Raw genomic sequence first — 25,106 nt, forward strand, 5'->3', positions numbered from 1 at the left:
GAGTGTAAAGGTCAGACCTTTACGTGATTATAGTGGTTGGGAAGGCCAGATCTATGGATTAGAGGAACAGATCTGACCTCAGAAGGTCGTTTGAGTGTGAGCATGGAATGTACTCGCCGAGTCCATGAGAAGACTCGACGAGTTGAGTCGGGTTGCCCCGTGACTCGCGATCTGTGACGACCCGTGGAGTATAGGGTTGACTCAGTGAGTCAAGAGAGGACCAGGGGCGAAGAGGGCAGGCGTGTACTCGCCGAGTCACTCTAGTGCACTCGACGAGTAGGGTCAACTGTGGCCGTTGACTTTCGTTGACTTTTAGGGTTTCGGTCAACAGTTGGACTTTTGAGTCAAGGAGGGGTAAAATGGTCTTTTACCCTTCTGAGGGATCGTAGAAGGGGGTTTAATCTAGCCTTTGAGAGCCATTACTTATTGAGGATATTTTGCATGTGATTAGGCGGGGGCTAGATCAGTAGATTCGTGTGCGAGATCATCCGAGATACCCGAGGTGAGTCTTCTCACTATACGTTACCTAGAGTGGTATTTATGTGTAGACCAGAGGGTCTTGTATGCTATGAGTATGTATGAGTTTATGTGCATTGTGTTATATGTATGCTATGTGATGTATAGACCGGACCGGAGGGTCCAACGATATAGACCGGACCGAAGGGTCCAACGATATAGACCGGACCGAAGGGTCCAACGATACAGACCGGACCGAAGGGTCCAACGAGCTATGACCAGACCAGAGGGTCCAACGAGCTACGGGATTGGAGGGTCCCGCTGAGACACATCGGACCGGAGGGTCGTATTGTAGCCTCGAGTGGCGTATGTGTTGTATGTGGTATTTTGGGGAACTCACTAAGCTTTTATGCTTACAGTTGATGTGTGATGTGTTTCAGGTACTAGTGAGGATCGCGGGAAAGCGCCGGCATGATTCGTACACACTCAGGAGATTATATTTTGTTGGGATATTGTTTTTGATGAATGAAAGTATGTTTTGGAAATGGAAAATTGTTTTGAAAATCCACATTATTACAAGTTGGTATCAGAGCCTTGGTTTGAGGGATTCGGGTGCGTCTTCGGATAAATCTGAACTCAAACTGAGGAATTAAGAAAGTTTTTCATAAAATAAACAATTTTTCTAAAAGGCAGAAGGAAGCAGTGTGTACGATCAGCCAGCGCCCGAACGGGGATTTCCCAAAATACCCTTACATTATGTGTTATGAGATATGATATGATATGCATGCTAGAGTTGGCTAGGTATTCATATTAGGACTAGAGTGGCCTGATTTTGTGATGCCTTAGCCTAGGAAGGATTTTGCTGCTATGTGATGCTTGAGAGCGAGTAGGTAGCAGTGAGGAGCTGATGAGAGGCCTACCGAAGGGTAGCCTATGCCAGTGAGATATAGAGTACTTGTGATCTGGGATCCAAGGAGGAGGACTTAGAGTGAATGCTGATGTGATGTGGACGGTAGTATAGGGCCCGTACTACTGAAGACACCGGAGCAGTGCGCACCCTAAGTAAGAATCCATTAGGTACTAAGGAACAAGTGGGGTTGAGTTATCGAGTGCGAGTATACTCGAGCGAGTCTCTGATATTATTGTGTTATATTTCAGAGACATCATGGTTGGGACACGCCACAGACCTGAGGCGAGCGGCGTGAGTGACGAGGAGCTTCGTCAGATGATTCACGATGAGGTGGTGGCGGCGATTCGGGCCGAGATTCCGGAGATGTTTGGGTCTATCAAGACCACGCTGATTGAGACTTTCGACTAGCGGTACACCGCGGTGACTGAGGCTGCTGCTGCTACAGCTACTGCAGCTGTGGCTGCTGCCAGACCTCAGGGAGGTGACTCGTTGTTGCTTCGACAGTTCAGCAACACGAAGCCACCAGAGTTTGATGGGACGCAGGATCCGATCGCTGCGATGAGATGGATTGCTGATATCGAGGGATGCTTCTACACGTGTTCATGTCCGGAGCATCTGAGGGTACGGTTCGCGTTGAACCAACTCCGCTTGGGAGCGAAGGATTGGTGGAAGTTCGTGACGACGAGCTTCACTCTTGCAGAGATTTCAGCGGTGACCTGGGAGAGGTTTACCACTATGTTCAGAGATGAGTATGTTCCCCCGGTGGAGAGGGAACGGTTGGTTCAGGAGTTCTTGACCCTCAAACTGTGGTTACCAGGAAGTTTCATGAGAGGGCGATGTTTTGCCCTGAGCAGGTGTCTACCGAGCAGGCACGCATGAGCCGGTATTTGGGCGTTTTGAGGAGGGATATTCGGGAGTTCGTGTCGAACTCGACTTACCGGACATTTGCTGAGCTCCAGGCAAATGCCCGGAAGAGGGAGATTGAGCTGGAGACTCAGGCCAGGGAGGAGGCCGAGTCTCAGAGGGTGGATCGGCGGCCGGCACAGTCTCAGCCGGCAGCCAAGCGGATAAAGCCCGCTGATTCGAGGACTGGGGGTCCGAAGGGCCGCACTTGCGGGAAGTGCGATAAGAGCCACGAGGGAGTGTGCAGAGCTGGGGTGTGTTACAAGTGCGGGAAGGAGGGGCATTATGCGAGGGACTGCCCCAAGGGGTTCACGGTTTGCTTTCATTGTAACCAAACTGGCCATCGGAAGGTCGAGTGCCCACAGCTACTGCAGGGATCAGCGTAGGGATCTGCGCCTGTTGTTCGAGCTACTAAGACTCGGCCAGCGAAGGCCGAGGCACCGAGGGCTCGCGGGAGAGCTTTTCAGTTGACAGCGGAGGAGGTCCGCGCAACGCCTGATGTGGTGGCTGGTATGTATTTCCTTATTTACTTATGTTGAGTTGAGATATTATGCTTATATGATGATATGCGTAGGTACTTTTCTTGTGAGTTCTGTACCTGCCTTAGTGTTATTTGACTTGGGTGCGAGTCGATCATTTGTGTCGATAGCGTTTAGTCGGCACATCAGTAGCAGACGAGAGGTGATGAGTCGACCTCTGCGAGTTTCCATAGCTGACGAGCGAGCGGTATATGCTACGGAGGTGATACGAGGATGTGTACTCGACATCTTCGGTGTTGAGTTCCCGATAGATCTAGTCCCCATAGCGATGGAGGACGTGTGTGTCATAGTGGGCATGGATTGGTTGAGCCGATTTGGGGCTGTGATAGACTGCGAGCGACAGTTGGTGACGATACGAGATCCCAGTGGGGGAGTACTTACGGTGTACGGCGAGGGTACCCGATGTGGGTCAGCGTTCTGTTCGGCTGCCAGAGCGAGATAGAGTTTACAGCAGGGCTGCAGTGGGTTTGTAGCCTATGTGATGGACACACGAGAGGCCACTGGGAGGCCGAGTTCGGTGGATGACATTGCGATAGTGCGTGAGTTCCCAGATGTTTTTCCCGAGGAGTTGCTGGGTGTGCCTCCCGAGAGGCAGATAGAGTTCCGCATTGATTTGGTTCCGGGGGCAGCGCCTATCGCCAAGGCGCCTTATCGCCTTGCGCCGCCAGAGATGCAGGAGTTATCCTCGCAGCTTCAGGAGCTGTTGGGGAAAGGGTTTATTCGACCGAGTAGCTCGCCATGGGGAGCGTCGATCCTTTTTGTCAAGAAAAAGGATGGTTCACACCGGATGTGTATTGATTACCGGGAGTTGAACAAACTGACGGTCAAGAACCGTTACCCATTACCGAGGATCGACGATTTGTTCGATCAGTTGCAGGGAGCGTCTTGGTTCTCCAAGATTGACCTGAGGTCTGGATATCATCAGATGAGGGTGCGTGATGAGGATATCCAGAAGACGCCGTTCAGGACTCGTTATGGGCATTACGAGTTCGTGGTGATGCCTTTCGGGCTCCCCAATGCACTAGCAGCGTTCATGGATCTCATGAACAGGGTGTGTAGACCGATGTTGGATCGTTCGGTGATCGTGTTCATCGACGATATACTGGTGTATTCGAGATCTAGAGAGCAGCACGAGGAGCATCTGAGAGAGATTCTCGGGGTATTGAGGACGGAGAGGCTTTATGCCAAATTCTCCAAGTGTGATTTCTGGTTACGAGAGGTCCAGTTTCTGGGACATCTCGTTAATTAGAATGGGATATGGGTCGATCCAGCCAAGATTGAGGTGGTGATGAGTTGGGAGGTGCCGAGATCTCCCACCGAGATCAGGAGTTTTCTGGGATTGGCCGGCTACTATCGGAGATTTATCAGGGATTTCTCCAAGATCGTCGTGCCTCTCACCAGGTTGACCCGGAAGGGCGTTACTTTTTCATGGGGTCCGGAGCAGCAGACCTCATTTGAGACACTTCGCCAGAGATTATGCGAAGCCCCAGTGTTAGCCCTCCCGGAAGGGATAGAGGATTTTGTGGTGTATTGTGACGCGTCGATATCAGGGTTGGGTGCAGTACTTATGCAGAGGGGGCATGTGATAGCGTACGCATCGAGGCAGCTGAAGCCTCATGAGACGAGGTATCCCACCCATGATCTGGAGCTGGGGGCAGTGGTGTTCGCCCTCAAGATCTGGCGTCACTATCTGTATAGGGTTCGGTGTACTATATACACGGACCACAAGAGCTTGAAGTATTTGATGGATCAGCCCAACCTGAATATGCGCCAGAGGAGATGGTTGGACGTGGTAAAGGATTACGATTGTGAGATCCTGTACCACCCGGGCAAAGCTAATGTGGTAGCTGATGCACTAAGTCGTAGGGCGGAAAGCGCCCCGATACGAGATGTTTGTATGAGGTTGACAGTGATGACTCCGGTGTTGGACACCATTCGGGAGGCCCAGGCCGAGGCCGTGATACCGGAGAACCGCAAGAAGGAGCGGGTGATCGGGCAGCTGTCCGAGTTCGTTACCGATAGTCGAGGGCTGATGACCTTTCAGGGTCGGATTTGAGTGCCGCATGCAGGAGGGGCACGTATCATTCTAATGGAGGAGGCGCATAGATCGAGGTTCTCGATCCATCCCGGGGCCACGAAGATGTAATTGGACCTGAAGAAAGATTATTGGTGGCCCTGTATGAAGAGGGATGTTGCGTGGTTTGTCGAGAGGTGCTTGACCTGTCGTAAGGTTAAGGCCGAGCATTAGCGTCCGCATGGCAAGTTGCAGCCGCTCGAGGTTCCCCAGTGGAAGTGGGAACAGATTTCCATGGATTTCATCACCAAATTGCCGAGGACCGCGAGGGGTGTCGATGAAATTTGGGTGATCGTCGACCGGCTGACGAAGAGTGCGCATTTTCTTGCTATCAGTGAGAGCTCTTCTGCCGAGAGGTTGGCAGAGTTGTATGTGAGGGAGGTGGTATCGCATCATGGGGTACCGATCTCGATCGTGTCAGATCGAGATGTACGTTTCACTTCCAGGTTCTGGAAGAAGTTCCACGAGGAGTTGGGTACGAGGTTGCATTTTAGTACCCCCTACCACCCCCAGACGGACGGACAGAGTGAGCGGACGATCCAGATGCTCGAGGACATGCTTCGAGCATGTGTGTTGGACTTCGGGGGAAGTTGGGACACGTATCTACCATTGGCTGAGTTTTCCTACAACAACAGTCACCATTCTAGTATTGAGATGCCTCCCTTCGAGTTGTTGTATGGTAGGAGGTGCCGGACTCCCATTTGTTGGGGAGAGGTAGGGCAGCGTGTGATGGGCAGCACTGAGATAGTGCTGTAGACGACATAGCAGATACAGCAGGTTAGACAGAGACTACTGACGGCTCAGAGTCGTCAGAAGAGTTACGTGGATCGGCGACGATCCGAGCTGGAGTTCCAGGTGGGTGACTTTGTACTCCTGAAAGTATCCCCTTGGAAAGGAGTGATCCGATTCAGGAAGAGGGGCAAGCTGGGGCCCCGGTACATCGGTACATTGAGGGTGACCGCGAGGGTGGGCAAGGTAGCTTATCGGTTAGAGCTACCTGTGGAGTTGAGCCAAATTCATAGTACCTTCCACGTGTCCCAGTTGAGGAAGTGTATAGCCGACGAGTCAGCGGTAGTACCACTGGAGGATATTCAGGTGGATGCGAGCCTGAATTATGCGGAAAGGCCAATCGCGATCCGGGATCGGAAGATCAAGGTTCTGAGGAACAAGGAGGTGTCATTGGTGCAGGTCCAGTGGCAACATCGGAAGGGGTCCGAGCTGACCTGGGAGCTGGAGTTGGAGATGCGGGAGCAGCATCCGGAGTTGTTCGTCGAGCAGGACTTCGAGGGCGAAGTCTGATTCTAGTGGGGGATAATTGTAACATCCGGATTCCCAGGTATTTCATTTTAAGTATTTATATTGAGTTTTGGAGAGGGACTCGACGAGTAGGCGCACAGCCTCGCCGAGTAGGATCGCGCATGGTTGGACTGATTTAGTGACGGACTCGGCGAGTCCATACGTGGACTCGGCGAGTCCACGCTGTTTAATGAAACCCTAATTCTCCGGGCCTGGGCCCTATTTAAGGACCTTTATAGCCACCATTTGCGGCTATCAGACCCCTGAGAAACCCTAGAGAGCAGAGAGAAGGCTTGTAGTGCAAGAGGAGGGCTATTTCATCATTCTAAGTGTGATCTTGCAAGAAAGAAGGAAGGAGGACAAACAAGGAAGGTTGAGGAGCTCAGATCTATCATCCATTTCATCAGAGGAGGCTACTAAAGGTACTAATCTGTGCTCAAACTCGTGTAATTGGTGTTCTAGTTGAATCTAGGGTTTCCTTGTACCTTCTTTGGTTTGGATTCGAAGTATGTGAGGTCCCAAGGTGGAGTTCTTTATAGATCTGGACCTTAAGAGGTCCAGAGAGTCCTATTCACATTGCTTTTTGCTACTCCATTAGAGATATGGCCCTAGGTTGCCATTTTAGGGGTTATTTCACCCAAAGAAGCTTTTTGGTCATTGCATAAGTATAAAGGTCAGACCTTTACGTGATTATAGTGGTTGGGAAGGCCAGATCTACGGATTAGAGGAACAGATCTGACCTCAGAAGGTCGTTTGAGTGTGAGCATGGAATGTACTCGCCGAGTCCATGAGAGGACTCGGCGAGTTGAGTCGGGTTGCCCCGCGACTCGCGATCTGTGACGACCCGTGGAGTATAGGGTTGACTCAGTGAGTCAAGAGAGGACCAGGGGCGAAGAGGGCAGGCGTGTACTCGCCGAGTCACTCTAGTGCACTCGGCGAGTATAGTCAACTGTGGCCGTTGACTTTCGTTGACTTTTAGGGTTTCGGTCAACAGTTGGACTTTTGAGTCAAGGAGGGGTAAAATGGTCTTTTACGCTTCTGAGGGATCGTAGAAGGGGGTTTAATCTAGCCTTTGAGAGCCATTACTTATTGAGGATATTTTGTATGTGATTAGGCGGGGGCTAGATCAGTAGATTCGTGTGCGAGATCATCCGAGATACCCGAGGTGAGTCTTCTCACTATACGTTACCTAGAGTGGTATTTATGTGTAGACCAGAGGGTCTTGTATGCTATGAGTATGTATGAGTTTATGTGCATTGTGTTATATGTATGCTATGTGATGTATAGACCGGACCGGAGGGTCCAACGATATAGACCGGACCGAAGGGTACAACGATATAGACCGGACCGAAGGGTCCAACGATACAGACCGGACCGAAGGGTCCAACGAGCTACGACCGGACCAGAGGGTCCAACGAGCTACGGGACTGGAGGGTACCGCTGAGACACATCGGACCGGAGGGTCGTATTGTACCCTCGAGTGGCGTATGTGTTGTATGTGGTATTTTGGGGAACTCACTAAGCTTTTATGCTTACAGTTGTTATGTGATGTGTTTCAGGTACTAGTGAGGATCGCGGAAAGGCGCCGACATGATTCGTACACACTCAGGAGATTATGTTTTGAGATTCTGGGATTTGTTATGTGACGATGACATTTGATATATTTTGTTGGGATATTGTTTTTGATGAATGAAAGTATGTTTTGGAAATGAAAAATTGTTTTGAAAATCCACGTTATTACAACAACTGTGAATTTGTCAGAGTGATCGGAAGAGGAAAATAGAAGATAGAAGAAGAAGAAAAGCGAACAAACGGGATTTCTTGACCTGGTGTGTTAATCCGTGATCAGGTCTTCTGAGCGAAGAGAAGATCTGAGGCTCAATTGAATATATATGAGCGCTTCTAGATTCATAAAGTGCGTCACAATCGGTGATGGCGCTGTCGGGAAGACTTGCCTCTTGATTTCCTACACCAGTAACACCTTCCCCACAATAATCATCTCTTCATCAACCGCATTCATTTTCTATTCATTTTTTGAATTTCGTCTGAAGGTTTTGAAGATGAAGAATGAAGAATCTATCTGTTGTTCTAATGTTGTTTGTGTTTAGGTGAACAACAAACCAGAATTTACTCAATTTAGTACTCTCCTTTTTTCCCAATTCCAAATTCACCATGATTGACATTTTCAATTTGTGCGGAGGAATTTGTTTATATCCGTATACAGATCAAAGAAAATCAATTATACTCAATTATCATTGCACCCACAATCATGGAGATTCATATCTCATCGCACGAATTATGATTAAAATCTAGATTTTGAATACTTAAACGACTTCATTCTTCATTTTGTTGTCTTTCTTCATTTCTACACATCAGACAAATGGATCCACACCCACTATCTTTATACATTCGAATTGAATCCCAATTTTTGTTTCTTCTTTGTGTTATAAATAGGATTATGTGCCAACTGTATTTGATAATTTCAGTGCCAATGTCGTTGTCAATGGTGCCACTGTGAATCTTAGCTTGTGGGATACTGCTGGTAAACTTATGAAATCTTTATAAACAATTAACAATAAATCAACTTTATATATATATATATATATATATATATATATATATATATATATATATATATATATATATATATATATATATATTTTCATTAATAAATATATAAATGGTGAAAAATTCACATACTGTGAACAGGACATGAGGATTACAATAGATTAAGACCATTGAGTTATCGTGGAGCTGATGTTTTCATTTTGGCATTTTCCCTCATCAGCAAAGCCAGCTACGAAAATGTTTCCAAAAACCAAGAATACTAAAGCAAAATTCTAGGGTTTTTTCCTTGATCGAGTTGAAGAAGCAATAGTATGGAATGGCAAAGCTCCATCCCAAACTCGGACGAAATTTATCCTAGAGTGGTGCTTAACTGTCAAGGTGCATTTCCTCTCTCCTATTATCATGGTGTCAAATACACATTCAATGATCATGATTTTGCTTATATGACATATTTTGATTGTATTACATAGCTAGAACATTTAATGCAAGAAGATGTTAGGTTATAAGGGTTCTAAAAAGGCCATGAAGGCACACACATCGGAAGAAACAAAACAAGATAATAATAATAAGCTCCTAAACCGGCCACTAGATCTATGTTCAACCAATCTAAATCAATTAAACTAAACAAAAGGAAAAACAATACATATCTTTGTAAACAATTAGAACCTTCTTTGTATTGATTGAATGATGAGTGCTAAGAGCCCAAAGGAGAGGCTCCTCTTTCATAGTTGCACCTGAGGAGAATATTAGTTTCGTATGACAACACCCCGATCAGCGAACACCTTGAACGCAATGCAAAGAAACTGAACAACATCAATTTTAGGCTAGGGTTTGTAAAAAAAATCTCTATTAATTTCGGCCTACGAACCCTCTATTTATAGGGGAGGATTAAAACCCTTAAAGGATAATTATCCAGTCACAAGATACTTATCCATATCTTTGATAATTATCTGACTATTAGTTCCCTTAATGTAGAACCTTCTAGAATACCCTATTTCTTTTATTTAATAAAATGCTTAATTAATTAACAAATCAGGTCCTATAATTTTCTTATGTCATCAGTTGCTTATTATGTCCATGTGTGTAACCCAAATCGACCATATTATTAACAACAATATTACCAACTGTTGTGATTGTGGGCACCATATTGCAACAACTCCCACTTTCACAAGTCACCAACGTCACATGGTCTAATATTCACTAGCAATAAGTAGAGAGTATACAATCCAATGTACCTTCCATACTCACAACTTGAATTCGTGATACAACCATTAGATAAGTGATCAAATATTCATTTGCTCTTCAAGATATTGTTGGATTAGGTGTCTAAGCCCATAACTATTATTGGTATGTACTTGACCCGAGAATAGCATGGTCCATTTGGGTTGAATGGCATCAGAACAATTTGGATAGACTTTTGTGAGAAGAGGATATTTATGATTTATTAATATATTATAAGTTCTAATATATTAATATGAAATCGTATTATTTAATTAGTATTGATCAAGAATTAGGTTGGAATTAATTTTGTGATCAAAAGAGACTAATTAAATAAACGGGGATTGATTTGGTAAATCATTCATTCTTATAAAGTGGGATTATGATCCATAGTTCTTCATGTTGGGCTAAAACCATGTGGTGACCCATGGATACTCCATGGAGGTTAAAACCCATGGATCATGAGGAATGTTGTGACAATCCGAAATTTCTATCTGGTAAAGCCAACCAATCCAATCAAATGCCAGACTTGTTTCTGCTATCTTTTAGCGTTGTTAGGGGTCTATTTGAGTGTTCTAAGCCTAGTACACTTAAGGATTGTGTCTAGGGGTGTGTCAGCTTAAGTTCATTGAGTTGCAATCGAGCCGGAAACTCCATCACAAGGAGTTCACGACCCCAATCAAGAGTTTACGGCCGTAAACTCCATGTTGGCCGTGAACCCCTTCCCTTAAGTATCATATTCCTTCATTTCTTCATCATTCTTCACATCTTCAAGGCTGAAACTCGATTCTCTCTCAAGTATCATCAAGAACACTTCCATTTTCTTCCATATTGTAAGTGATTCTTCCATTTGTTTCGTGATATCTTTCTTGATCTTGTGAAACCCTTCGATTTCATCCATGAATTCAACTCTTTTTGGTTAGATCTTCAAATCATCAACCTTTTCACCAAGAACACCAAGAACACCTACTTGTTCTTGGGCCGTGAACACCCTAAAGTCTTCCAAAGTGTGAGTATTTCTTCTATCATCTTGTTATCCATTAGAAGCTCTTGTATCCTCATAAGACCAACACCTTATAAGCATGAATCAAGATCCAAAATGCATCATTTTGGAGTGTTTACGGCCGTAAACATCTTCTTGTGGTCGTAAACTCATCTCCCTTGGCCGTAAACTCAAGTGTGGCCGTGAACACACCTTCCTTTGGCATTAAACTCCCTTTAGACAATCACATGTGATTGTAACACTTCCTTACAAGTGTTTCCTAGTCCCTAAGGTTGTTTCCTTGCATGTTAGTTGTTTTAAACACTAATTACATGCCTATATATGCCATTATATGTCATTTAGGACTCGTTGTGTATCGGGAATTCATTCGTGGAACTTCTCATCCTTACGCGAATCATCAATTGAATCACCCACATAAGGTGAGTTCATACCCCTATAATCAATCTTTTAAATGTTTTAAATGCTTTTAAGGGGGGGGGGGGGGGGAATACAAGTTGAACACAATGATAATTGTGTAAATATTTATCTGTGATAACCATCACATTAAAGGATTTTATTATGCTTTTATAAGTGATCAAATCATTTCAAAAACTCTTTTAAAGTTACGTTACTTTGTTGTTTATAAAACTCTGTTTTTAAAGTACAATCATAACTCAGTAGATAGTCGAGTCTTTTCTACAAATCAGGGACAGTACAAAACAAACATACTAGTAAACTATAATAGGTATAGTTTAGAGTTTCAGAATATACTATAACTAGAACAAGGAGGAACATACAATAACAAGAACAGAAGGAACATACGATAACAAGAACAAGATAACAATAATGTGAAACCACTACTTCATGGCACGACAATATATTGTTGTGTCACGTTTTGTAACCACAGTCTCCTGTAGGGAGAGTGTGACATCCCCTGATTTCTCGGCCAGAAAAGACCGATTTAATTTATGCTTTTTAAAATAAAATCAGAGAAATCTTTTTGAAAGATGTTGCGGAATTGGTCCCCAAAACAAAATATGATAAAAGTTTGTCAAAACCTTTCTTAAATAAATTTATAATTTCATTTCATATCAAAACCTCGGGTGTCATGTTCCGATACAGATCAAAAGCATAAACAAGACATTATAAGCCTTTCAACAGTTATTTACAACTACTGGCCTATAATCCAAAAATCTCTCATCGTCCTTCGACTATGCTCGGGGTCCACTACCTGTAACATAAAAAGATGAGTGGGTCAGGCTTGGGAGCCTGGTGAGCATATAGGGTTTTCAACCCAGAGTAATAATAAACTAGTTAAGTTCACCAATCAACAATAACCCTGATTACCCGTTCCCGTTATCCTCACTTTACGTCCCTAAACACTTATCACAAGGGACCTCGCCTTAAGAATATCATCGGGAAGGACACTACTGCTAAGGGGTTTCCTCAGCCATACATGTCCTAAAGGCAACCATGAGGGGGATGGAGTACAGCGAATGAACACTCTAGTTGATTACACCTACAGGTTGCGGGCCTGTCAGTGTTCCACTGGACTGTCTAGAAAGTCCGTGGTCGTCATCCAAACTCCGCTAGATGACTAGATCTCAAATCACATCGAGGCCTCTCATAATTTTTTATCTCATCACACATATCTACCCATGTTTTACCCAACATATTTGTAGATAAAAATACATATACAGTTTAAAACTTATATAAAACATCAATTTAACAGTCACCTCAATTAAACAAATAATATAATTACACGTAGCACGTATTTTATATAAAATACTTCATATCTAGGTGTAAGATGAAGGTGACTATACACTCACTTGATTTGATGAAAATCGGGCAGCAATTCGTTTCCTAAAACGTTCGTTTCTAATAAAACCGGGAGTTTTATTCAGAAACCAGGCTCTGCGAGGGTCGGACTTCGAAACCGAAAAGATAAATTTTCCGGGCTTCTCGGGCTCTTCGTGGCGTATTCCAGGGGTTATAATCGATACCGGGGCTTTGGGGGAAGTTATAATGAAAGAAATATGAGTTTAGGGGCTAAAATTGACAAGTTTTCAAAATACCCCCGGGAGGTCTCGCACCCTCCTATTTATAGGGGCCGAAGCTCCTGATCCGACGGTTGAGAAGCCTCTAGGTGGCAAAGATCTGAGGGCTCGCAGCACCTGCTCGCACATGGGCTCGCACGTGGCTGCGCATGCGAGGGGCTCGTTGTCCTCTTCTAAGTGGACCGAGGTCTAGTTCGAAGTAGGGTGGGCTCGTGGCTCATTGCGAGGCTCGGACGCACAAGGGAAGGGGCACGCGTCATGCTTCTACTGGACCGCTTCGGATCAGCTCTCCGGTTCGGATGTCTCAGCAGCATTTCGGACACGTGGCTCGCATGAATCACCAATTTCGGACACGTGGCACTCATACAGCGAAGGTGACGTGGCCGAAGCCGCCCATGCGAAATTTCTCGGTTTTCGTGCCAAAACTTCTAAAATCCATAACTTTCGCATACTAGCTCTGTTTTTGACGTTCTTTATATGCACGCGTAGGTAAAATTATGCTCTACAACTTTCGTTTAGACTTCGTCGGCTAGTTTTGAATTTAATTTTTATATTATTATTTTTAACAGACCGGGACAGGAAATCCGTTAAAAATTCATAACTTCTTCATCCGACGTCCGTTTTCGTCTGTCTTTTTACCGTTGTGCTACTATTGACGAGACCTTCGATTCTTGTTTAGGTCGTGTCGGCTAAAAATCACTCGATCTAAAATTCGAGTTTTTAGCTGTCTACTGCTAAGCTGAAACTTCGAAAAATCATAACTTTCTCATACGAAGTCAGATTTGGGCGTTCTTTTTATACCTACTCTCGGTTTAACGAACCCTACAAGTTTCGTTTAGATTACTAAGGCAAAAAAGTAGTTTATCAAAAACTCACTTTTTACGACATTCAGCACCGTGCCGGTTTTGTCGTGAAACTTCGACAGGTCATAACTTCTTCGTTATAACTCGGATTTCGGTATTCTTTATATATCTGTAATCCTTGTCACGCCCACTACAAGTTTCTTAATAGATATCAGCTTTATCTAATATTTATTTTTGACGCTCATTTTTATTCTTAATTAATTAAACCCTAATAATTAAGCATAAAACACATAATTCACATAATATTCACATAATTCCTTTTCATTTCTTCAAAATGAGTTACAAAGGTTAACCTAGACTATAATGTCAATATTAATGCCTAGCCTAGAAACATGGGCATTACAATTCTCTCCCCCTTAGGATTATTCCGTCCCCGGAATCACACGTCACCAAACAAATGCGGGTAGCGACTCATCATGTCACTGTTCGTTTCCTAAGTGAGATTTGGCCCATTCGTATGTTTCCAATGCACCAGCACTAAATCGACCGTCTTGCGTCTCAGCTTCTTAGTCTTAGGGTCAAACGATTGCCTCAGGTTCTTCGATCAACCTCTTGTTTTCATCCAACCTTAATTCAGAAATGGGAATTATGCCGGGCACATCTCCCGTGAACTTTCTCAAATAACATACATGAAAGGTGTTATGAATACCCTCCAGTTCTTCCGGGAATTCTAGCTTGTAAGCTTGATTCCCGATCCTCTGAAGAACTTTAAATGGTCCAATAAACCTTGGACTCAACTTTCCCCTTTTACCAAATCTTATAAGTCCATTCCACGGCGAGACTTTAAGTAAAACCGAATCTCCACCTTCGAAGGATATCGGTTGTCTTTTCTTGTCAGCATAACTCTTTTGTCGATCTTGAGCAGCTAACATCCTTTCCCTTATCACTTTCAACTTTTCAGCAGTTTGATGGACTATTTCAGGTCCCATAAACTGCTTCTCCCCAGCTTCCAGCCAACATGACGGCGTTCGATACTTTTCTCCATACAAAGCGTGATAAGGTGCCATCTTGATGCTTGAGTGGAAACTATTATTATAGGAAAATTCTACTAGAGGTAAGTGTTCATCCCAGTTACCTTGGAATTCTAGGGTACATGCTCTCAGCATATCCTCCAATGTTTGAATCGTTCGTTCGCTCTGACCATCAGTTTGCGGATGGTAAGCTGTACTCAAACACAACTTGGTACCCAATTCCTCTTGTAGAATCCTCCAAAACCTTGAGGTAAAACGGCTGTCACGATCGGATACAATCATTAACGGAACACCGTGTAGCCTCACAATTTCCTTCACATAAGAATTCGCAAGTTTATCCATAGACCATTTCTCGTTAGCGGCTATGAAATGCGCACTCTTAGTAAAGCGATCAACGACCTCCCAAATCATGTCGTGACCGTTCCTTGTTCTGGGCAGTTTAGTCACAAAATCCATAGTGATATCTTCCCATTTACCCATGGGTACAGGTAAAGGTTCTAAACTCCCATATGGTTTTTGATGTTGTGCCTTAACCCTAGGACAAGTTACACACTCGGCCACATACTTAGCAACATCGAGCTTCATCGTCGGCCACCAGTAATAGGGTTTTAGGTCCCTATACATTTTCGTACTGCCGGGATGAATCGAGTACATGGTCTTGTGAGCTTCTTCCATCAGAAGATCTCTTACTCCTCATGTCTTTGGTATCCAAATCCTATCTTTGAATACCTTCAATCCCTGACCGTTTATATCAAACACCAACGTTTTACTCAAACGTTCCTCCTTCCGGTCATTTTTCTCTAAAGCTTCCTCTTGAGCTTTCTTTATACTTTCCACAATTGTAGAGACAACTTCAATTCTCAACGCTCTTGGCCTTTTCTTTTCAAGATTTACCTTCCGACTGAGAGCTTCAGCAACAACATTTGCTTTACCAGGGTGGTAAAGTATCTCACAGTCGTACTCATTGAGTAACTCTAGCCAGCGCCGTTGCCTCATGTTTAATTCCTTCTGATTAAAGAGATATTGAAGACTCTTATGATCAGTGAAAAGTTTGCATTTAGTACCATAAAGATAGTGCCTCCATATCTTTAAGGCGAATACCACCGCTGCCAACTCCAGATCATGAGTGGGGTAGTTCTTTTCATGCTCTTTTAATTTCCTCAATGCATACGCTATCACTTTATCCCTTTGGGTCAGAACACATCCTAACCCAACTCCAGAGGCATCACTATAGACTGCGAAGTCATCAACTCCTTCAGGTAACGAAAGAATTGGTGCTTCACACAATCTCTTCTTCAACTTCTCAAAGGCTTCCTTATGCTTCTCATTCCAAGCATAAGTAGCTCCTTTGTGGGTCAAAGCTGTTAATGGAGTAGCAATCGAAGAAAAGCCTTGGATAAATCTTCGATAATATCCAGCTAATCCTAAAAAGCTTCTAATCTTCGTAGGACTTTTTGGTTGTTCCCACTTCATCACAGCTTCAATATTTGCTGGGTCAACCATTATTCCTTCTTGGTTAACCACATGACCTAAAAATTGGACTTCTTGAATCCAAAATTCACATTTGGAGAACTTTGCATACAGCTTCTCCTTTTTCAGGACTTCTAGCACCTCACACAGATGCTTTTCATGCTCCTGCTTGCTTTTCGAATAAATCAAGATATCGTCTATGAATACTATCACGTATTTATCAAGGTATGGTTTACAAACCCTGTTCATCAAATCCATGAAAGCTGCTGGGGCATTGGTTAATCCGAACGACATAATCAAAAATTCATAGTGTCCATATCTTGTTCTAAACGCAGTCTTCTCGATATCCTGCTCTCTCACCTTCAGTTGATGGTATCCCGACCTAAGATCGATCTTCGAGAAATAGCTCGAACCTTGCAATTGGTCGAACAGGTCATCGATCATCGGCAACGGGTACTTGTTCTTTATCGTTGCCTTATTCAGCTCTCTATAATCGATGCACATTCTCATGCTCCCGTCTTTCTTCTTTACAAACAACATAGGGGCTCCCCAGGGCGATGAACTAGGTCGAATGAAACCTTTGTCCAATAACTCCTGAAGTTGTGTCATAAGTTCTTTCATCTCTGTTGGTGCTAATCGATACGGTGCTTTGGCTATCCGCGTCATTCCTGGTAACAAGTCGATACGAAATTCTACTTGTCGATCAGGGGGTAATCCGGGAAGATCTTCGGGAAAGACTTCCGGATAATCACACACCACCGGAATATTCTGCACCTCCTTCTTCTCCTTCTTAGCATCGATCACGAATGCTAGATATGATGTACATCCCTTGGCCAAACACTTTCTGGCTTTCATTAGGGAAATGATTCCAGAGTTTACTCTGCGTTTGTCTCCATACACCATAAACGACTCTCTCCCTGGCGGGTTTAGTTTTACTATCTTCTTCCTACACAATATTTCGGCGTCATTGGCGCTAAGCCAATCCATTCCTAAAACTATGTCGAATCCATTTAACTCGATAGGCAATAATTCCTCGTGGAACTTATTCCCATCCAAGTCAATGAGGATGTTTTTCATACGATGGATAACAGGTACAAACTTGCCACTAGCAATCTCGACTAATAAGGCATTAACTAGTCTATCTACAGGCAAAGCTAGTTTTCTACCAAATTCATGCGATATAAAGGAGTAATTGGCTCCAGAATCAATCAAAATTTGGGCAGGAAATTCGTTTACGAGAAAGGTACCTGAAGCGACATCGACTTCTTCTTTTGCAGCCTCAACTGTCATCTGAAAGGCTCTCGCCTTCGGCTTTGGTGGAAGATTGGGCTTTGCTGCATCCTTCCTCTTCGGTCAGTCTTTAAAAACATGCCCTTCTTCATGGCACTCAAAACATACCCTCTTGTCGGACGGACACACGTTGGCATAATGCCCATTCTTTCCACATTTGAAGCAAGTCACCCCCTCACTACATTTCCCAGAGTGCTTTTTCTTGCACTTCTCACACCACTTCACTTCACCTCCTCCTCCTCCAAACTTCTTAGACTTAGAAAATTTGCTTTTCTTGTTGGAACCTGAAGTTCCTTCAAATTTTCTCTTTTCACCAACTTCTACCCTCTCCAGACCCTTCTCTCTGATCTGAACCTCAACATTCTTAGCAGCCCAGATGGCGGCTTTCAAAGTGGTTGCTTGTTTAACCATCAGACCAAAGTCCGTTGGTAATCCGAGGGCAAACTTGTTGACCTTAGAGAGTTCAGTTGGAACTAGATGAGGAACAAGCTTCATCTTTTCCGTATAACTAGCAGCGTATTCAGCAACGCTCATCTTTCCCTTCTTTAAATTCTGGAACTCATTATTAATTTCTAGAAGATCCTGCTCTGAGCAGTATTGCAATTTCAGCTGTACCACAAAATCTTCCCAATATATCTTGCTAGCTTCTACCTTGGGCATCGAATCAGCTAGTAACTTCCACCAGCTCAGTACACCAGACTTTAACAGAGGAATTGCAAGTGCGGTCTTTTGTTTGTTGCTGCACTCACAACTTTCAAACATCGTCTCCATCTCGGAGATCCAGTTCATGACTTCCACCGGTGTCGGACTTCCAGATAGACATGGTGGTTTAAATGCCATGAAATCTTTGTATTTGCATCCGCGTCCGTCAATTCCTCCATCCTGGTTGTTTTGTCTAACTATCGGTGGGTTGGCTTGACCAAGAGTCCCACTGTAGTTCCCTCCTACTGATTGCCCTTCATTCAATATGGGCTGTTCAACATGTATCGTAGTTTCTTCCCTATTCTGTTGTAGTAATCTCCTGGTCTCCTCCACTTGGCGATCTAACATCATCTGCATCATTGCTTGTACCCCAGCCATCGTCATTGGCTCAGGTGCAGCTCCTACAACAGGTACTTGCTCAACTACTTGAGGTTGAGGCTGTTGATCCCTGTTTCCGTTTGCATTTGCAACTCCACTACGAGTTCTTGCCATTACAATCTATATACCGAATAAGGCGAATTTAGGTCTTTATCCTCGATAGGTATTTAAATTCCCTTATCACTCCGAAACGTTTACATGTTAGTTCTAATGTCGTAATCGTACGCTTAGAATCCTACACACATAAGGTTTCCAGATCCGGTCGGCAACATACCATAGATCCGAACAATTAATGGCATATATGTCAAACATATAGCATTTAGCACATAAAAGCATTTTAGGCATCTTTCCTAAAATAAACTAGTGCTCGTGTCTAAAATATGGTAGACACTCATCTCACAATCATCACTTAGCGTTCTAAGTTTAAGTCTAGAAATCCTACAATTTCTTAGTTCGCTTAAACTAATGCTTTGATACCAACTGTGACATCCCCTAATTTCTCGGCCAGAAAAGACCGATTTAATTTATGCTTTTTAAAATAAAATCAGAGAAATCTTTTTAAAAGATGTTGCGGAATTGGTCCCCAAAACAAAATATGATAAAAGTTTGTCAAAACCTTTCTTAAAGAAATATATAATTTCATTTCATATCAAAACCTCGGGTGTCATGTTCCGATACAGATCAAAAGCATAAACAAGACATTATAAGCCTTTCAACAGTTATTTACAACTATTGGCCTATAATCCAAAAATCTCTCATCGTCCTTCGACTATGCTCGGGGTCCACTACCTGTAACATAAAAAGCTGAGTGGGTCAGGCTTGGGAGCCTGGTGAGCATATAGGGTTTTCAACCCAGAGTAATAATAAACTAGTTAAGTTCACCAATCAACAATAACCCTGATTACCCGTTCCCGTTATCCTCACTTTACGTCCCTAAACACTTATCACAAGGGACCTAGCCTTAAGAATATCATCGGGAAGGACACTACTGCTAAGGGGTTTCCTCAGCCATACATGTCCTAAAGGCAACCATGAGGGGGATGGAGTACAGCGAATGAACACTCTAGTTCATTACACCTACAGGTTGTGGGCCTGTCAGTGTTCCACTGGACTGTCTAGAAAGTCCGTGGTCGTCATCCAAACTCCGCTAGATGACTGGATCTCAAATCACATCGAGGCCTCTCATCATTTTTTATCTCATCACACATATCTACCCATGTTTTACCCAACATATTTGTAGATAAAAATACATATACAGTTTAAAACTTATATAAAACATCAATTTAACAGTCACCTCAATTAAACAAATAATATAATTACACGTAGCACGTATTTTATATAAAATACTTCATATCTAGGTGTAAGATGAAGGTGACTATACACTCACTTGATTTGATGAAAATCGGGCAGCAATTCGTTTCCTAAAACGTTCGTTTCTAATAAAACCGGGAGTTTTATTCAGAAACCAGGCTCTGCGAGGGTCGGGCTTCAAAACCGAAAAGATAAATTTTCCGGGCTTCTCGAGCTCTTCATGGCGTATTCCTGGGGTTATAATCGATACCGGAGGTTTGGGGGAAGTTAGAATGAAATAAATATGAGTTTAGGGGCTATAATTGACAAGTTTTCAAAATACCCCCCGGGAGGTCTCGCACCCTCCTATTTATAGGGGCCGAAGCTCCTGATCCGACGGTTGAGAAGCCTCCAGGTGGCGCAGATCCGAGGGCTCGCAGCACCTACTCGCACGTGGGCTCGCACGTGGCTGCGCATGCGAGGGGCTCGCTGTCCTCTTCTAAGTGGACCGAGGTCTAGTCCGAAGTAGCGTGGGTTCGTGGTTCATTGCGAGGCTCGGACGCACGAGGGAAGGGGCACGCGTCACGCTTCTACTGGACCGCTTCGGATCAGCTCTCCGGTTCGCATGTCTCAGCAGCATTTCGGACACGTGGCTCGCATGACTCACCAATTTCGGACACGTGGCACTCATACAGCAAAGGTGACGTGGCCGAAGCCACCTATGCGAAATTTCTCGGTTTTCGCGCCAAAACTTCTAAAATCCATAACTTTCGCATACGAGCTTTGTTTTTGACGTTCTTTATATGCACGCGTAGGTAAAATTACGCTCTACAACTTTCGTTTAGAATTCGTCAGCTAATTTTGACTTTAATTCTTATATTATTATTTTTAACAGACCGGGACAGGAAATCCGTTAAAAATTCATAACTTCTTCATCCGACGTTCGTTTTCGTCTGTCTTTTTACCGTTGTGCTACTATTGACGAGACCTTCGATTCTCGTTTAGGTCGTGTCGGCTAAAAATCACTCGATCTGAAATTCGAGTTTTTAGCTGTCTACTGCTAAGCTGAAACTTCGAAAAATCATAACTTCCTCATACGAAGCCAGATTTGGGCGTTCTTTTTATACCAACTCTCGGTTTAACGAACACTACAAGTTTCGTTTAGATTACTAAGGCCAAAAAGTAGTTTATCAAAAACTCACTTTTTACGACCTTCAGCACCGTGCCGGTTTTGTCGTGAAACTTCGACAGGTCATAACTTCTTCGTTATAACTCAGATTTCGGTATTCTTTATATATCTGTAATCCTTGTCACGCCCACTACAAGTTTCTTAATAGATATCGGCTTTATCTAATATTTATTTTTGACGCTCATTTTTATTCTTAATTAATTAAACCCTAATAATTAAGCATAAAACACATAATTCACATAATATTCACATAATTCCTTTTCATTTCTTCAAAATGAGTTACAAAGGTTAACCTAGACTATAATGTCAATATTAATGCCTAGCCTAGGAACATGGGCATTATAGAGAGCGTGAGTTTATGTATAGATCTATACAGGATTGACCATCCTACACCTTGCTGCTAGCTACAGTCGGACCTGCAGGTCTACGGGTGACGAATGTCATACCATTTCGACGTCTTGATCGTCATGTTTACTAGTCAATCAAGTATGGTTATAATCTCATCACATTTTAACCTTAATTAACAAACTGGTTTTAATGTAGTTAGTGTTTCAGTAGTTACTTTATACAACATTACTGAATACTTTCATTTTCCCATTACATTCATATAGTGATCTTCTGACATAAAAGGTAATGCAAACTATTTTCTAGTAAAGATAGTCTTAAACTTGGGAAAACTTACATCATTACAAAAGACAAACAGAACAATCGAGTCTTTGTACATTCAGATAGAAGGGGGCCTATAATGCTAACTTTATGATTCCTCGGTAGATACATCAACAATATATATTAATCGGGTCCGGCAGACAGTAGGATGTGTGCTTTCCGCTTCATTTCCTGTTCCTTGTTTGGTTGTGGGCTTAGAGCAGATGCACCCAGTCTACTATCTATTCGATCTTAGCTATATATATATATATATATATATATATATATATATATATATATATATTCCGTATACACCAAGTAATCATAAGGAGTACCAGGTATGGGTCAGGTCATAGTATACAAATTCAATATACCGTTTTCTAGTACAAACACATACTTTTCAGATAGAACATTTAGTAGACTAAACTAGAAACTTATCAGTAAAAGGTTTAATTCATTTTATTAAACCAGTATAACTTAAAGGACCTTTAGTGGTTAATTCTATAATGCTTTAGTTTATACATCAGGGTTATATATAATTAATATCCGATATGTAGTTGGATGTGTGCTTTCCGCTTTACTTCCTGTTCCTTGTTTGGTTGTGGGCTTAGGGCAGATTCACACAATTAACTATCTGTTCGATATTAGATTATATATAGGTAGTATAAACTAAGTGATTATAGAAGGAACTATTGTGGTTACCATTTTTACTAAAGGAAATATATGATTTTCTTAAAGAATGTTTTCATCAAATATAAATAACTATTACAGTTAACTCTGTAAGTACTAAATGAATACGCTAGGGTTATATACAATGAAGATCTAACAAACAATGGGATGTGTGACTTCCGCCTCATTTCATTTTCCTTGTTTGGTTGTGGGCTTAGGGCAGATTCACACAATCGATTGTCTGTTTGATTTGGATTCTATATAACTTGTATCCATTTAGTACTCATAGAAGGAATTGTAGAGTCATTTTACTTTCATTCATCATATCAGAAAATATAGGATCCTCTGGAGGAACAGGCGAACTTTTCTAAAAGAACTTACAATTTACTTTACATCACTAAAATACTTATGAACTCACCAACTTAAATGCTGATCTACTCTTTCAAAATAACTTGTATTCTCAGGAAACTAGTAGAAAGGTACGCACGCTGGGATTCAGAAGATGGAGCATAGTAGCTTCATGTCTTGTTTTTGTAACAACGTAAATTTCCAAAACAATTTTTCATTTTTAAATCGTACTTTTAATCATAAAACAATATCAAAACATAATGTATCCAATGTCATTATCACAAAACAATCCCCAGAATCTCAACATAATCTCTATGAGTGTGTACTGATCATGCCGGCGCCTTCCCGCGATCCTCACTGGTACCTTAAACACATAACACACAACACGGTAAGCATAAATGCTTAGTGAGTTCCCCAAAATACCACATACAACACATACGCCACTCGAGGCTACAGTACGACCCTCCGGGCGATGTGTCTCAGCGGAACCCTCCAGTCCCGTAGCTCGTTGGACCCTTCGGTCCGGTCTGTATCGTTGGACCCTTCGGTCCGGTCTGTATCGTTGGACCCTTCGGTTTGGTCTATATCGTTGGACCCTTCGGTCCGGTCTATATCGTTGGACCCTCCGGTCCGGTCTATACAACACATAGCATACATATAACACAATGCACATAATCTCATATATACACATAACATACAAGACCCTCCGGTCTACACATAAATACCACTCTAGGTAATGTATAGTGAGAAGACTCACCTCAGGTATCTCAGATGATCTTTCACATGAATATACTGATCTAGCCCCCGCCTAATCACATACACAATATCCTCAAATAAATAATGGCTCTCAAAGGCTAGATTAAATCCCATTCTACAATCCTTCAGAAGGGTAAAAGACCATTTTACCCCTCCTTGACCCAAAAGTCCAAATGTTGACCAAAACCCTAAAAGTCAACGAAAGTCAACGGTCAAACTTTGACCCGACTCGTCGAGTGCACATGGGCGACTCGGCGAGTCCATGCGGGTCCTCTGAATCCTTCTAGCCTCTCTTGGCTCATCGAGTCATCCTTCCACTCGACGGGTTCCTCCTGTCACGAATCGCGGGGCAACCCCGACTCGACTCGTCGAGTCCCTTATGGACTCGGCGAGTTCCTCCCATGAAAACACTCAAGCGATCTTTTGAGGTCAGGTCTGCTTCACCAATCAGTAGATCTAACCTTTTAACACTCGAAAGTCACGTAAAGGTTTGAACTTTACGTTCATGCAATGCTTATAAGACCAAAAATGGAGAAATAACCTTTAAAATGGGGTTCTACTCTGAAGGCTCACATGAAACCTCATAAAGCTGGAAGCTTGGGACCTTTTGGACCTCTCAAGGTCCGGATCTATCATCTATACCCAAAGGGACCTCATATGCTTCACAATCTAACTCAAAATTGTGCAAAGGAAACCCTAGATTCAAGGAATCTATCAAATACACGAAATGGGAAAGAACTTGTACCTCAAAACGTGAATCTCAGTGTGAACAACACAGATCCAAGCTCCACAATCGATCTAGCTTGGGTTTTCCCACTCCTTCTTGCAAGATCACACCAAAGGATGAAGAATTAGCCTCCAAATTGCACTCTAAGCTCTCTTTGCTCTCTAGGGTTTTCACAGGGGAGTAGTGGCCGCAAATGACGGCCATAAGGGCCTTTAAATAGGGCTCAGGCCCTGAGATTTAGGGTTTCACTTTACAGCGCGGACTCGCCGAGTCCACTCATCGACTCGTCGAGTCCGGTCATTAATTCAGACAGAACTCGCGATCCTACTCGGCGAGTCTGAGCGTCTACTCGCCGAGTTCCTCCATAAAACAAAAGATAAAAATTAAAATAAAATACCTGGGAATCCTGATGTTACAATTCTCCCCCACTAGAATCAGACTTCGCCCACGAAGTCTCATTCTACAAACAGCTCTGGGTGTAGCTTCCGCATCTCCGCCTCCGGCTCCCAAGTCAGCTCAGACCCTCTCTGATGTTGCCACTGGACCTGAACCAGGGACACCTCCTTGTTCCTCAGAACCTTGATCTTCCGATCCTGGATCGCGATTGGCCTCTCAGCATAATTCAGGCTCGCATCCACCTGAATATTCTCCAGCGGCACCACCGCCGACTCGTCGGCTATACACTTCCTCAACTGAGACACGTGGAAGGTATCATGAATTTGGCTCAACTCCGCAGGTAGCTCCAACCGATACGCTACCCTGCCCACCCTCGCGGTCACCCTGAACGGCCCAATGTACAGGGGCC

This window comes from Lactuca virosa, chromosome 3 (assembly GCF_052849685.1).
Source record: "Lactuca virosa cultivar CGN04683 chromosome 3, Lactuca_virosa_CGN04683_v6, whole genome shotgun sequence".
Classification (NCBI taxonomy): domain Eukaryota; kingdom Viridiplantae; phylum Streptophyta; class Magnoliopsida; order Asterales; family Asteraceae; genus Lactuca; species Lactuca virosa.